The 17,259-nt window shown below is 41.9% G+C and overlaps 1 long non-coding RNA gene across 1 annotated transcript; it reads right to left on the bottom strand.

Annotated features, from left to right (window-relative positions):
- Positions 1-718: 718 nt before the first annotated feature.
- LOC147757997 (uncharacterized) lies at positions 719-14,128 on the bottom strand. The gene is made up of 4 exons (XR_015320943.1): positions 13,641-14,128; positions 7,907-8,836; positions 7,128-7,711; positions 719-3,739 (listed from the first exon to the last, which is right to left on the bottom strand). It is a non-coding gene; the product is annotated as an uncharacterized LOC147757997 (long non-coding RNA).
- Positions 14,129-17,259: the final 3,131 nt, after the last annotated feature.

Raw genomic sequence — 17,259 nt, 5'->3', positions numbered from 1 at the left:
ATATATTATGTTAACCAAAGAAAAGCTTTATTTTGCTTTATAAACATGATCACTACCGTTTTCTATCGGTATTATCTTCTTTTACCCTTATGTAGGCAGCCCTCTAAACAGTATGCGCCCGTCGTGATAACTCGTCGTAGGAGAACGTGAGAAATACCAAATAATATAATATATACCACTCAGAAACAGTTATTAGCTATACTCGTCGTTTTCCCCTATTGTATCTCTCCTTGATTGGAAAATTCTCTATTTCCACCTATATCTTAGTTTCCATTACATCTATCTTCTTTGTCCTTTTTTCAAGTTCAATTAGTGCTAAAAAGGGAGATTTCAAAGTATCCATCTTTTGGACGGTTCCGTTACATTATAACGGTTTGGTGATCGCTGCTTAGGTTAGACCCGCCTGTTTCGGGTCTGGGCCTATAATCAGCCTTCATTTTGCGTAAATTTCCTACGGAATATGTTACTATTTGTCCTCTAAGCTGGCCGCACCGAAACATGTAGCACTAGCGTCGTTTCCCACTTTGTTGTCTCGTCCTCGTTTCTTTTCTCTCTACTTCTCATCGTTCGCTTTCCTGGAGGTGAAAAATTGATTCCTTATGAAATGGCTATCATCCGGAGCGGCCTGACAGAAGTATACTGCCTCCCACCCCAGACGAGCGAACGCACCTACAAAACAACTGGGAAGCGAACCCACAAGGCAGCAGGCTTCAAAAACTTGCCAAAAGAGAATTTGGCAAAAGAGAATGGCAGGGTGCACGGAGCCTAGGCTAGTCAACGAAGACTGAACGAACGAGACTGAGCGTAGGTTGCTATCGCCTTGCTGGTGGTAGCGATGATAAAAGGAAGTAGTCAACCTGTAAGCGTTCGTTTCTTCGGGATTGTGCTTGTAGTTCGCCCACGACCTACGCGTTACAGGAGGGTAGATCGGTGTTCGAAACATAAGGCAAAGACAACCAAACGACACAACAATATAATCATCCTTACGCAACCCAAGTGTTTTTCGGAGCAGGTCCAAACTGCTATGGTCCGCTATCTATTTTTGGGATAGTTTGGCGAAACCGGTTCTCGGTTACCAAAAAATGCAACGGAAACAGACCAAACAATACCGTTGAGGCCCGTTAACTCACAACATTTCATAGGACGACATGAGTTTCTGGCCTCGACCGATAGTAGAAACTATGTTGTTGTGTACAAACGTGTGACGTATGACTATAAATATTATAAGCATTGCTGTCAGCCTACGTAGATTAATGTGAAAAGGCCAAAACGTACGTTTGTCGTCATCACACAAGAATCACGTTGACCTTATTCAACTGAGTATGCGAGTCGCCGGTGACACATTGCTACCCGCCGTATTTTCCATTCTACACGTAAATTACAGATATAGCTGACTACTACGGAAAAGTCAAATATGTGGCTTGTTATGAATCGGGTGCTTGTTGTTACTACATAATGATTTTTGTGCGTTTTTTTTTGCTATTGGCTTTTTGCATTTGTTTGTTGTTACTAATGTTTAGATCAGATACACGTGTTCCACTTCACATTGTATACTGTATGATGGACAGTATGATTGCCTAATCAGTCAAGCACTGCCAGAGACTAACAATCATTGCATAACGGTACGGGTAAAGTTTCATTTTGTAGTTGCCGATAATGCTCGCACGGACAGACAAGATTTCTGGCCAGATCTGGGCGCCAATTCAGACCGCTTAATCGACATATATATGTATTACACTACATAGATTTACATAGGTAAATAAAGTAAAACACGGAAATCCAATAACAACAGCGCTTTCTTGGGCCACTTTGGTGAAATTTTCAATTAAATAAGTGACACTATTTTATAAATTTGATTAGAATTTTTTTAGGTATCTGCCTTGGTTTCGCTTAAAAAACAGGTGCTTTCGATTCTTGTCCGAATCAGGGGATTATTTAAATATTTGTCAGCCCGCTAAAATGCAGTTTTATTAGATTGAACGGCAAGGTATTAAAAGTATTTGTGCGAAACAAAGAAGTTACCAGCAAGACCACGACAATTCAGTTTATATCGGGTTTTTTATATACGATCTGCATGGCGTTTTTAACTATATATAAAAATCCAAATCTATAGTTAGTACACACTTTTTGTTTTTGTTTAGTTTCTTTTTTATCTGTCATAATGAAGATCCTATGAGGTTAACGACCCTGCGTCGAGCTCGTTTTCTGAATCGGTGTTACAGGTGTAGCACGCGTTGGCACCATCGTGGTCATCTACTTTGTCTAATCAGTAAAATGTCTGATACCATCGACCAGTGATAGATTCGTAAAGCACTAAGTAGGGTGTCTAGCTGCCTTCTTATCCGGATACAGAATTAGAGTATCTTCTTCGGGTAAATTTTCATGTGATTGCTTTGTAGAAGTGAGCATCCATATCCTGAGCAGAACATCTATAGATTTCCCTCAAAAGGCTTTTACTTGTCCCCGAAAACGTATCTTAGTAAAATTGGCATTGCTCTCCTCGCGTTAATTTTCATTACACACAGAATTCTTCTTTTAGAATGCATTATGAGAACCCCTTACCTTTAGGGGTGCTCTTCACGGGTGCCATCTCTTTCCGCTATCTTTTTTGCATGACGGTTTTTACTGCGCTTGCGACCGAACTCCAACAACATTCACTTTCAGTGCCATTACGCATCATTCCCTTGCGGACTCGGTGTTTGCAGCCTTCTTCCGTTCACTTACGGGGTTCGCAGTCCGTCTAGGCCTGCCACGGCAGCTTGGGCAACGCGGAGCGAGTGTAGAGGGTAGAGGTGTGCAACGTAAATAAAACAGACCATAGCAGCGGCGCACTGTTTAGTATTCCTTCCAGGAAAACAGAGGGAGAGAGAAAGTTGCGAACCCTTCAATTTTCTTCTTCGTCTTCGCTTTCGCAATAGATTCGAGACGAAGAAGCTTCCGAGAGGGCAGACAGGTGGACGCTGATAGAAAGGATAGGGAGGAACCGGCTGCGTGCCTCTCGAAAACGGTTCCTGCAGGTGAGAAGACTTCACCACCGAAGATTTGCATGGGGTCAAGAGAAGGATGATCGCGGCCTGAATGTGCTATAGAGTACTTGGGGTGTCAGCGAGGTGGAATATTACAGGCCGATAAATCTCGTCGTTTGCAGCAGTGTTACAGTCTCTGCTGCAGCTCTCTTTCCAGTGATGTGGTGGAGAGCCTTCAGAAGTCGACATCTACAGAAGAACACGATGTACTGTACACAGCTAAGTCGGGTTTCTTCTGTCTTCTTGCAAAGGTCTGGTGTTACCTTGCGAACCTTGATTCCTCTCAGCGTGTAGTGAACTAGACATCAAAAGGAACGACTTGCCTTCTAGACCTTCCTTACAAATCTGTGTATCAACGATCTGACCCAGATCCAGCCGGCATCAACCCACCTGAAGCGTCTTATTGTACTAACCAACTTTGGTATGCTACTTACATCTGACTGTTAGCTACGCCTATTATCTGCGACTAAAATAAAGCGCAGCCTTTGCGTGAAACACAGTGTCTCTTACCTGCTCAACCACCTACGGAACTTTTAAATTTGTCAAGTAGGTCCGCTTGATAGTCCAGTCCAAGATTCTTTTTATCCTTATTTTGACGCCTAGCGCCTTCGCATACGCAATGTAGGTATATGTCGTATGCCTGCTTTGTCTTGCGCATTCTGCATTCAGGATGCAGCTGACAGGCCTCTGCTGGTACACTGGTGATGATCTTGCTGTCAAATTCCACACAATGCGCCCATATGCATAAATTTATATAAGCATAATAAAACAAAAGTGTTACTGAATTTGCAAATTGTCACCAGTGACGATGATGCGTAAAGGTTAGACCACGCGATGAAGAGTGGATCGTTTACAAGGCAAATGGAAACTTTGTTAGCACAAAAACTTTTTTTTTACAAATATTAAAATTTTACTTTTTAATTTAAAATAAATAGTACAAGGTATTTATTTACGTTGTACTATTTATTTTCGCGCAAGCAGACCCTTAGTAAGTTTCTCACATTTTTATTAAATTTGCGAAAATTCAAGCTACTTTTAAACGTCAGTGAATTTTGCGGATCTGGCACTTAAAGGTCCTTAGCTCCGAATAACAGCATAATTTGCACTGTAGCCGTTACCGTCTTAAACAATTATCTGTCGAAGTCGAGATTACCCTCAAATACATACTGCGAAGTCAAACTGATAATATATATGTACGCAAGTCTGACTAATACCTGATATAGCTTGCTAAGAAAGCCAGTACTCTAAAACAAAAATCAGTTTATTCGTGTATTGATTAGCGGCAGTACGACTTCATAGTAGTGAGGTTCGCGTCCAGTTTGTGAGCGCAAACGGCCAATCAACAAAGATATATACATACAGATCTAGACGAGTAGCAAGCTTCTTCCTGTCGCAAAAAGTTTGCGGAAAGCTGCCCACTCTGGCCAATGAAAGTCCTGGAGGTAAGATACAGCAGCAAGGATAAAGCCGATCCATCAGCACACGGGTTGGCTACGTGTGAGATAGCTGTCACTAAGACTATTCGAACCCTCTTGAAGGCTAAAGCTGAAACTCAACTGATGGAGTTCTGCCCTGGCTGCATTTATAATGGCTTTGGTAGGACGAAATAACTGTCCGCTGGCATGGTTAAAGCGCTGTCCTGCGTAAGGACGAAGCAAGATATAACGGCCAATACAAGCTATAGCCTCAGAGCATTTTTTGGACATTTCAATTATACGGGCATGTTATAGATTACATACAAATAGGCTTGTTTTAAACACCTATGACTATTCCTAATGCGTAAGCAAATCCTCAGAATAACCTTTCGTCAAAGACCTTTCCTCACTTGAAGCTTTAGTTGAGATGAATTTTGCTGGACTTAACAAAATAGTTTTGTGGATTTGGCAACGCCCAAATTTGAACCAACGATGGCCCCGTGTTCGTGCCTACCGTAGCGACGCACAGGAAGATATGCACATTAGCCACCTAGACCATCTCGCACCATGGATGTCGGCGTGTCCCTTTTCGCTTACCTGCTATTACGTGCTTATTTATGGTACAGCCTCTATTCTGAGTAAATTGCAGTTTCATTCAGAGCTTAAACTTTACAGATGGACAAAATGAAAACTTTGCTTTGTTCACAAAAGTGCCATCTTTGACAAGACCTAACTTTTTACACAAATAATAACAACAGACAAAAATAATTATAAAAATGATGTTCCTGCATTTTTGTTGAAGTGAAAAAAAAATACCGAAACACTTCGGTATCTCTACGCTATATATAGAGAGCGGACTTCGTGTCTGGGAGGACTAATTAGAAATAGTTTGCAAACCTCAACTTGTATTATGCACTCTGGTAACATCTTGGATATCGAGCTTGTCCTTCACCCAGGCCGGCCATCCGAGATCAATGAAAACCACCTAAAAGTGCTTCTGAAGGAAAACGGCCAACTCGTGAGTTGACCGAGAAGGTGAATTGCGGTCATGCGACTATCATCAAACATCTTGAGTTTATGGGATTTGTTTGAAAATCAGAAGTATATAACATATATTCAAAAACTTAGAGGTGTTAATTTGTTGGTAGAATTTGAGTAAATTTGGTAAAAAGGTCATCACTATTTCCTTCCGAAGTTAACATAACAAAAATGGAGATCCTCCACCTGACTTATCTTTTCGTCCTTTGTGATGGTTCACTTTTAAAAAATGTACACTATTATGTGTTTTGTATATTTTTATATATTAAGCGACGCCTTACGTCTATTGAGAAATTATGTGAAGTACAATTCACTCGAACCATTTTACCGGCAAGAAAATCTGATTCGTATATGTATATGCACTCCTTTCGCAGTGATTTTATTATAAGTTATTGTATAATAAGCGTTAACTTCACTTCTGAGATTCAACTAATCAATATTTTCACTTTTGCTGTTGGCTTATTATCAAACTTTGCAGAAGTCGCATAATATACAACATGAGAAAATATGGAGCCCAAGGCCAACAACCAAAAGTTGCCAATACAATAAAATTGCTGAAAGGCTGTTCAGAGGCACTCAGTCATAGTCGATCTTTAAATAAAAACGTGCATTAACTTTGTACGTTGTTGCCTCCATAATATAATCCAGCGCGATTACGAGCTATTTTATTTTCGTCCTATTTTTGTGTTTCGCTGTTGCACAACTTACTCTGACGAAGCGATCCTACCGCTTTAGCAGGCCAGAAACGATGAGCCAAGCTAAGAGACTTAGTGAGGGCCAACGAAGATGAATGAGACTGTTAAAAGCTTACCTATTTCTTAGCCCAGTTCTACCAAACGCCGTCACTCTTCCTGTTTTCTAGTTAATTTGACACATCAGCACTAGAAGGCAACGAGTTTCCACATTCTTAGTTTTTCTATATTCGCAAAAGCAAAGGGATGGAGCCGAGGGAAGTTTAGTCAACGTGCGAGACCGTAACGAAGGATAGAGGAGGCCGCTTCCACCACAACGTTGACTAACTGCGATTGCCAAAGGGACCCTTCCATTCGAATTAGCTACAGTTTGATAAATACAAAGTAGAAATAGCACTAAATTTCCTAACTCAAATTCCTAACAAACTAGGCAGGCCTCGTTTTTTTTTGGCTTTTTCCCTCTTTCCTCTCCAGTAATTGTTATTACAGTTTTTTTCGACAGCTTAAACTTTGCGAGCGTTAGTCGTTGCCGTTGTTACTGACGGCCCGAGCTGCCAGGGACACGGCTCACATGGTGCGAAGCTAGTAAGTGGCCTGTGATGTGCCTGGCTTGTCCGATAGCATAACAGCGGCAGAACGGTTCGCAGTGATATTAGCGGTGATAATAGTTTAAGTGGAGCCGATTGTGATTCGAGCCCCGTCATGTTGGACGAATTGAGCAGACAACACAGCGGAAATGGGTGCATATCGAAAGAACACATCGTGCTATGTTATATTATTGCTACCTGTTGATAATATGTTGACTTAAACGATGACTGTAGAAAGCATGCACTAAAAAATAAGACGCGGCTCCGATTTCAGCTTCACTTTACCCCAGAGGTGTAACAGCAGAAAAACACTAAGTGCTATAACTACTAAACGAGTGCAATTTTTACTACACCTTTTTGGATACGCACGTTTTGTAGTTGATATACGAATAGCACTCAATGCAAAAAGACGAAGACGTTGGACGAGGTGCAGCAGTACGTCGCTAACGCAGCACCTGGCTATCTCCCGTTGTCGCCCTCGTTTCGGGTTTTCAATGGAAAATTATGTGGCAGAACTCGTCCTTTTCAGTTTAGTTCACTTCAGCGCCTTGCCATTTCTCTCTCTCCATCTTTTCAGCCCCCCCTTTCCCTCCTTGGTCCTGGAAGAAGAAGCAGCAGTTCAAAGACGTAGCAGCTGCAAGAGACGACCATTTGTAACGATTATCCCTGTTTCGATCCAAACGACCGTTCCGGCTGTATCTGTGAAAAGTGGTATTCTCAAGCGGCAGGCTTCTTGGCAGCTCCTTTTGTAACCGCTTGCCACAACTGGTAATGTCTAATGCTGACGAAACTAGTCGACAATGGCTCTGCCATTCACAAAGTTTCGCACCAGAGGGCAGCTAACCGAAACCGCATTACCACCGTCAAAGTTTGCCACCTCAGTCCAGGGACATCCACGCAACAATCCGTACAGGAGGCCGGCATTAACTTCTGCATATTAAGCCTATTATAGCCTGCAAATTAAGCAGATTATCTTGTAAGTTGTTTAATTTTAATGTATTTGTATGTGAATATTTACTTTTACTTACAGTATGCGGTGCGTGCTCTATATATATATATATATATATATACTAAACCAAAGGTTAGCGCTTTGTGCCGGCTTGGTGTCATTTTTCCCTAAAACCTTTCGTCTTTGACGCCATACATACAATCAAGATAGGAACGTGTCGATGAACGTCCTGCAATGTATTGCTGTATTCCCATAACGACCCGCTATGTACCCTCCCCTATTCGACCAAATTCCTCCATTAAGTCGCTGGCTGACGACCGTTCAGTGGCAAAGTTCATCAAGACCCGAAGATCGGAGGCTTCAGTACTACGAAGTTCACTTGATAGCAAGTTAGCCGACCAATCGACAATCATGGACCACTCACATACCCCGTTTCCAATAACCCTCGTCGTTTAGTTCTGTTAGGCGCAAATGCATTGGCATCAACGTGCAAGCGGAAGAAAGAAAGTAGGTTCAATGTAAATGCATCTCTTGAGATTAACAGCGTAGCCTCTAGTACTCCTCTTCCTTTACATAGAACAACCCTAGGGAAAAGCTGCGATCCAGAGGGCTTCGAGGCGATAGCCCACCATCGAAGGTGGCCTGAACAACAGCGAATGAATTAGACCGCGTTTTCCAGCCCTCCTTATTCCCCGGCCGCGCTCCATTGTATGTGACGAACCGAATCAATCGACTCAGCCACTACATTTCACCAAACGTCGCTGTCACAATAGTGGCAACAGAGAGCAGGCTACACTAGTTAACAGTCATATATAACCCGGGATTCAACTCGACGTCCCTATAGTCTGGGCTTTATTTTTAAGACGCCTCGTGGCGGCTTTTCATGGCTATGTAATTGAATACTACTTCTAGCTGACTGCAGTTTGCGTAGCATTGTTTCTGAACAGAGACGAGGATCATTATGGATCTATCATTAGCGTTCGCATTAAGCCATACTGTTTTGCAGAGGTTTTTCTGCGCCGGAGCGATGTGCAAAAACTTAAAGAGGAATCTTCGCGCTCTTAGCTGAGACATGGGTACGGTAGAAAGGTGCAAAACTAGACGCGGGCCTGAGCACTGAACGGAAGACCTGAAAACAGAAACATAAACAAAAGAACCGAAGGAGAAACGTAACGGCTTTAGTAGTGTCGGTAGAGGATACTGTTAACAAATGATCCTTTCGGATTCTGGTCGGCAGTGTGTTTGCTTAACGAACTTTAGCTGTCAGGAAAAAAAACGTACCAAAAGATGTGGATACTTGTCTTTCAAAATAATGTAGGACGTGAATCATCTTGAATCAGCAGATGATTTCTTTGACCTTGTATGTAATGTATTAATAGTATAGCTTTGAAGGACATGTATTTGTGTATCATTTGAAATTCAACAGATAATTGGAGGTTAGGCTCTTCAGAAGAAATTCAAGAATCTTTGAGAAGCTAATGATCATCAAGTAGATCAAGCTTTAATTACTAGGTTTATTCAAGAAGGCTTGAAGTGCCATACGGGTGCTAAACTGCGTTGCTCTTGTATCAGCTCATACTGTATAACCTTGGACCAGGCGCATTTACCTGATCCGCTACTGAGTCGTTTTCAACTTAGATGTTAGTGAAATTAATTCTAAGCGAGCGACTCGCGAGAGGGCATTAACGTCAAAAAACATTGGTAATATTATAAGACCTGATCAAGCTTCAGCCGACTAGGAAAGCAGCTGTAGGAAACTCCCGCAACAATAAAAAAAATATATTATGTTTAAATGTCATGCCTTTTTTGTTAGTAAGAAGCCAGGTAATGGCTAGGTAACATAAATAAAGATAATATTGCTATCAAGAATCATTAGAAAGCTATACATGAACGACAAGAGATGAACAGCTAGGCCAAAGAGACCTAGAAAGCAGGAGAGCCATAATCCTGCAGATGAACGAGGCTTAGCTTCTCATCGTTTACGTTTAAGGGAAGCAACCGCTGCTTCATGCTGCAGGATGCCAAATTAATACGAACTAAAGGCAAATGATGAACGGGTAGAAGCTGGTTTGAGGACTGTTCCCCCCGAAAGTTCAATGATCTGAAGATTTGAGTTGGATAACCTAAGCAGTGTCGTTTGTGTTTGGGTCAAAACTGTGGATGTTTCAGGTGATAAATACACGTACGTGAATGACTGAATGGGCTTGAGTATTATTCTAGTAAATAGTAATAAAATAATTAATTAAAATTACTCGTCGTTTTTCTGTGCTAGGTAGTCCAGTTACAGGTAGTACCCTTTGTAAGCATGATAGAATTACAAGTACTCAAAAATAAAAGGACCAAATTTGCAAGATTAGTACTTAATCCTGGAGGATCAAACGGGTCTTTCAAATACCGTCAGCATTATACAGATGTTCGAGCCACACATTTTCACATGCGCTTCTCTATGTGTGCCGCATACGCTATGCTACCAACACTGAAAAGAAGACGCCAGTGATTTGTATGTGTGAGTTGGTTTGACGCTTACTATATAATACATATATTCAGGAGCTTAATGTACATTCCGACATGGCCATATGCAAATGGGTTCTAAAAGCTACGAAAACCCTTCACTAAAAATCAGAAAATTAAAAGATGCTACAGTGTATTCTCCTGGAAAGGTAGTGGCTAGATATTCTCTATCGCTCACAGCGTCCTCTACAGGTTTCAGCCCGCACTTCTTTCCCAGCAGTACTTTCTCGTCTGGGAGTAACTTTCATTGTCAGCTGAACCGGTAGAAGAAGTGACAAAACTGTCACATTACTTGTCGGAAAAACTGAAAAGTTTTCTCAACCGACTTCCTTCTTCTTGCTTCGTCAGTCTTTTTCTGCTGCCATTCATTTGGCTAAATTGCGCTGGCTCCTTCCTGTGAACTTTACTTATCCGCTTTATCCCTCCGTAAAGGCTTACAGAAAGCACTTCTGATCAGATAGATCCTGAGGTAGTGCGTTGCTGACTGCTACCTGTTATTCACGTCGGTCAATCTCTCTCGTGACGTCTAGCGTTGGTATCTCTAGCTGTGTCCATTGCAGCTGTTAACTCGTGAAACTTGCGTTTCGTGCCAATTTCGTGTACCCTTGAAGAAACAGTGGTAACGTTGCGTTTCGAGATTTAGAGAACTGGAAAGGGGATATGTTCTACAAGTGGGGCAAAACAGCTATGTAATAATGACGCATGAGCCGCTCAGCGCTATCGCTTTCCGTTGCGGCAGAACTCCGTTACGGCAGGGAACTCTGGCCGGGCTACCCAGTTCCTTTCCGTTGTTTGTGACGTATGCCGCCCCACCGTATACGGATTGAGGTCAATACAATAAGAGTATTTCTGCTTGTGCTCCACTTGACTAGTTCATCCTGGCAGAAATATAAATCAAGCTTGAAGCAAGAATCCACACATTTATCAAGGCCGTTTATTAGTAGTACATTCTATGTAATATTATACTCACAGTCATCGCCGGCAGTTAGGGTATCGCTGCCGTATCTGTCATGAATTCCACCGACATTTCGCTACTTGTAATACGAAAGTTCGCAGTCAAAAAGATTGTTATGTAATAGTTCCTAATATCTGGTAGTTTCCTGCCAAAAGATTAAAATTCTTTTTGGGCTCCGGTGGCATTCAGCGATATATACTTTGTGTCGAATATTTTTTCCATATATTCCCACACAAAAGTAAAAAGACCCAAAGATCTTTCACGATGTGTAAAAGAGCATATAAGCTTTCCAGTCTTGTTCTGCTTCTCTCTCAAGGATCGTTATTTTGTGCTTTACAGAAGAACCCGAAGTAGAAGAAGAAAGTCAACGCTTTAAAAGCTCGGGAAAACTGGGGGTTCCTTCACTTTCATTCCTTCATCCCAGCTCGCCCGACTTCTTCGATTCCGTCCAAGAAAACTAGTTTCTACTATAGAAGTTGCGCAAGGAAGGAACAGCTTCCGTAGTCCCGAAACGGTCCCCAAGAGCCGCTGAGAGATTTGTCGCCGTACTTAGCCTTCGACTAGGCCGCGGACGTTACTCCTATAACAATATGCGACAATATAGAGGACAACGAGAGAATGCAGCAATGGAGGAGAGGGGTAAGGGCGATCCCTCGAAGGAGGACTGCTTTCTCAGCCATTCATCCCTCGCCGCGGTTGCCTAAGCTACGCTGGGCTTTTCGACACCCGCTGCTCATGTTCTCATGGTGAAAGTCGGCGTCGAGAAGATCGCTTCTAGTTTCAAAGTCCTCTTCCTAACGGCGTACGGACAGCGCAAAACGCGAGCTCTCGCATTCTCCGGCTTTGAACAAGCAGAATCAACGAGGTGGTGATTATGGTAATGTTCCATCGAGCACTGTATTCTTCATCGATGTGATGCTGATCAGCTTCTATCCATGTCCGTTCGCTGAGTCGCGCCGCTTTTCCGGCTCTCGTCGGCTTGTTTCTCCCCAAAAGTGCTCCATTCTTCGTTTTTATTTGATGCATACATTATTATTTTCTATATTACACCCATCTTTACTAATATCAATGATGTTGGAGGAGGCGCTTACAAAGTGGCATGGCCTTTTTCTCCGAGCTTCATTGCATTCTCTGTCAGCTCCTTCGAAACAGAATTAGCTCTTCTATAAGTTTTTATACTTATCTAGAAGTTTTTTTGGCGGGCTTATAAAAGAGTTGGCGGTATAATATGGCGTGCAGCGCAGTGGATCAATACACGGAGAGAAAACATTTGGGAAATTTAAAACAAAGTTTGTGACGCAGTTTACTATCGTATTTATGGCTTAAGGTACAAACATTGGCCTGAATAAGGGTAATAACCGTTTCGGTCGTAGGGAAGGCGTCGCATCACCATTGGCCATGCCAACCTGAAATGAAGTGAGACGTTTGAGCCTAACCTGAATTCATTGGTCGCAGGCTATTAGCTAAACACACATTTCTCCAATAATTCAAATGGCCTAAAGAAGCTGTTCTGCTAAGGTTCACCTTATCATGGATGTCACCAGAAGGGGATCGATTCAAAAAAGCAGAGCCAGAAGAATACCGAAGGTTGTGTGTAGGTGAGGACACATATGAAGAACATGCCTATAAGGCTATCTGGTAGGTTCATTTTCTTATCTTCGAAGGTACGCGCAAGTATATGTTTGTGTATTTCACATACGGTTTTCCGTGTCGCTATACACCTACCGCCGGCAAGTTAGTCTATTTTCGCCGATGAACGTCCTATCGATATCTATGCTGGTTATCACAGTGTCCTTTTTGTAGGAAACAAGGAAAAAGCATGCTTAGAGCCACAAGCCGTTTTGATCCGAAAGGATGTTTAGGACTCGTTGCTTTGTCGATGCACTTCTCAAACCTGATCCTTGCCTCACAAGATATTTGTCAATGACACGCACGTACACGTATCAGAATGCTAAAATATATAGCGAGTCTTCGCGCTTATAGGCGCACGTTATCTTAGCTCCATTTTTAATATTGGTATCGGGCCGTTAAGTCTGCGCTAAAAGTAATGTGGTAAGGCAATGCCACTGTTAACGATTATGTGGATCCCGCCACAAATAAATCCTAAGGAAACTCCTTTAATTATTGTCACTAGTACTACTATACGAACATAATGTATAGTGCACTCCTCGTGTAATGGCGGCGCAACATTGAATCAATGTTTAGCTCGCAAGCTGATCTCGTTCTTTGGTTGTTTGTCTATACTAGAAAATGGCACCTTGCCACAGCAGGAGACAGGTATAAGCTAGAACGAATACTGCTATATTTGGATACGGCAAAAAATATAGGAGATTCGTCACCGCGTAAGAACTCTCCGCACCTTCGAAACGACGAAATCGCTATGTTCGACTAGCGTGAAGACCTATACCCCGACTTAGCGTACTTACGTTTGTAGAAATAAACAGATATCTCAAGACTTCGAACTTACGACGCTAGCGTAAAAGCTGCAGGTTTACCCCGATGGCGGTTACGATTGCGTTCATCTCTGAAACCTCGCACAATAAGCGATTATGCACACATTAACCACTGCTGACCTCAGTGACCACCATTTTTTTTCTAGCCAAAAAGCCAAAACAAAGCCGACACAACAACCCAACCTAAGCAGACCCGTGTTTATCTTTATCGCTGTTGTCTTGTCTACAGCTGGAGTACAGGCTGTCATGCATAGCTTATCGCAGGATGCAGTCTTGATCTCGCAAAGGCCATTTAACACTTAGCTCGCCCAACGCTAGACACAACCTTCCTAAATACTGCTAAGGCATTTTCACATAATCAGTAGTTGTAACAGGGCGCTTTAGTCGTCACATTGGAGTTATTTTTGTCTATTTGTAGCCACTGATATTAGGAAACTAATTATATCATAGCTTTAACTAGTATGATAATTTTGATTATTATTAGTTTTCTCAGTACGACAAACCGAATACAAACTTCAACCTTTGTTTTCTGTTCGCTTTCTGTCTCCCTCTTTCTCTATTGTGTGTATATCTGGGTTCGATACCCTTAGCGTGTTACAAGACACTTACACGTGTTCTATGTAAATGGGCCATATTTATATATCAGCATGGACGAGTCAATCAACTGTTCGACCCGACGACCACGCTGGAATGAATCGTAGATGCCCATTTTACATCGTAATATCTTGATTGGATGGAATGGCGGTAGCTCCGAAGACTTGGAACCAAAAGGTCTCTGCTTTTAATCTGGTTGGGCACATGCAAATTGCTGCGGTCGTGTATTTGCCAGTTTCTTAATAAAGCGTTTTGTCTTTTTCAGAGAGTAAAAGTTGATTAAGGAGACGCGCTTTTGCGCGCTGTATCAACGGCATATGCATAGGCAACGTAGGTACGGCATCCAAACATTGCGTGCCTAGGTATAACTAATTCCATGGAACACGGTAGACCTAAGCAACAGTTGAAATCGAAGACGATTTAATTACAAGTATCAATCCGAAGTTTTACGATACCTTTTATGCCGTGCTTGGGTCGTGTAATCGAAAACATGCCTTGAGATGAATTTATACGAAAAATCATGTACGTTTAAACTCGTTTACGAAATTAACCTATCAGAATCGAGACTAGATTCACTGACAGTAAAACTGAGCATGTATTGCGGTCACCTGATTGGTGAAACTTTATGTCTACTGTTATCATTTAATCCAAAAGATCATTGTAGAATCTTGACATATTCAATCAATATGTGTTTAAGCGGATGGCCACTCGTTCAAGCTAATGTCTATGCGATCTAGATCGCTCACTTATCAGAGCGACTAGCTTAATTTTTTTTAGCATATGCATAGCCAACGTGACGACCCAGCGGAAACTTGCTCCGGTCATACAAGTACATATAAATATGTGAACCTACAATGTATAAGTTTAGGTCAGGCATAAGTGCCCCGGGATCGAGAAGATCCATGAAGGAGTTACGTCTAATTTGCTATATTTAGCCTTCTGGTTTGAGAGTCTTCAAGGACAAGTTAACGAGTGGAATAGGCTTTGCGTCGGAGTAGGAATTTAAACGCGACAGATCAAGTGAGCAGGTGATCCTTTGCGAGACTTGCACAAAGAATCGCGGCGTCCTGATCCGAAAAAGTACGATTCCTCCATGCTGAATATGGTAATGCCCCGTATTCCACCGTCCTGGTACCGACTGCTTTTGTCCCTCACCATGTTGACGAAAACCTGCTGGAAGACGCCTTTATCTGCCAGAGAAGTTGGAACCAAACTCTAGAAACGAGCCTGTTCCACTCATAAACCACTGCTAGAACTATCGATCCAGTTTGCGTAGCTTAGGTCTGTTTTTCAGTTGTATAAACACCGGTGGCGGTTCTCGGAAGATGGCAGACCGATCGTGCGAAATTAGCTTAGCATTCAAATATATATATCTCTTCTCAATGAGTGAAAGAAAATGGCCTGTCTATACTCGCTGTTGAAAGGCAGAGGAAATTGTGTTGGAATTTTGAGCATATAAAGTTGCACATATGCACACATACCTAGCTAGGACTACCTATGGCAGGTTCTCATAGGTTCATGAGGTGGTCTAGGCCGTCCAGTGAGGAGTACGGTCTTCTGATCTATACCCAGAAGGTCGTGCTCATTGGATTAGTTAGGCTAAGAGCTGCTTAGGAAATGGATGGAGGAAGTAGTAGCAAAGTAGTGCGCGGGACTCATATGCACATATGCACACACAGAGAAGATCGTAATTGCAGTAATTGACTTAGCGCGACCATTTCCTCACTCGCGTGCCGCGAGTCCGTCTCACTTCTTTTGACTAAAACCAACGCTTAGGCCAACCGGTGATATTAGTAGAACATCGACGTCAAATTGACCGTAGTACTAACACGTAGAGCATAACACGTAAGAAGCCGCAAGCGTATCGAGGCCATTGAGATGGTTTTTTTTTTGTAGAAGCAGTAATATGATGCTATTATTATAATAGTGAAAAAACTCTATAATATTGAACGGTCCTATGACGAACAATAAACCAAACAACTAAAAAATTAGCACTTTTTTCTTTCAAAAAAACATGAGTTTTTCGCAGTAGCAATAATTAGCAGTCGTCTAAAATGAAATGAAGTATAGGTAATACGTCTATCTTACCTTAAAAAATGCCGACTTGTTTTTCATTAAATCTATGAAATTCGAAAAACAGGACACAGCCTACCGAACTACTAGGACATCACGTAGCAGCTGCTCTGTGGTATACAAAGTATATTACACAAACTTTTTATTGCTTAGTCGGTTGCGTATCTTTGTCTCCATTGACAGCGAGATATGATGCAAAGATAGTGCTGAATCTTATCTAAACCACGCGGACCGTACCGTCCGTGATATATTTGTATTTCTTGGATTAACAGGATATGAGATTAGATTATGATTATACGACTTTACTTTGATAGTCCTTGTTTCTATGTGCGTTTCGTTACGCCGGTCTATCGCATTGATTTTCGCCTCAAAAAAAAACACGATTTTTATTACATCTGGGCACTACATCAAGAAAAAGTAAATCCTCGAAATTTTACATCCTTAGTTATGTGTGTTACTTAAGTATTGCTTCAAATGAGTGGCTCCTGCTTACACGAACTGTGTATGTCCTATTTTGAATTTAGGCCACCTATGCCTCCGAGTTTCCCAGACAAACACGCCACTTCTGCATCATCAAGGAGACACTATATTAACAATTGGGGAGGATAGGACACTGGTTCCGGGAGAAACAAAAATATGAGCGAATTCTGTGGTGCTGACGTCGGATGGCTTTCGTAAACGACTGTATTTGGACAGGCAAAATGAATGGACAAACGATGGTTTTAGTTTCTATCAATAGAAAACGTATGGAGCAGTTTTATTAAGTTCAGTACTGAAAAGACACGTATCTAAAAGCTAATTCAGCCTAACTTTATCTATGATATGTGCCGTAGGAAAGATTCTTGTCTTTGAATTTTAAGAAGAGCTTTTCGAAATAGTTCCAATACACTGAATTACAACTATTTTGTGCAGATTAAGAACAGATCACTGATCGCCTATAGTCTTAATAAAATCAAAGGTCATTGG

Source organism: Varroa destructor, unplaced genomic scaffold (genome assembly GCF_002443255.2).
Source record: "Varroa destructor unplaced genomic scaffold, Vdes_3.0 BEIS01000002.1, whole genome shotgun sequence".
NCBI classification, from domain to species: Eukaryota; Metazoa; Arthropoda; class Arachnida; order Mesostigmata; family Varroidae; genus Varroa; species Varroa destructor.
The sequence above is the reverse complement of the archived record's forward strand: the minus strand, read 5'-3'. Positions and strand labels throughout refer to the sequence as shown.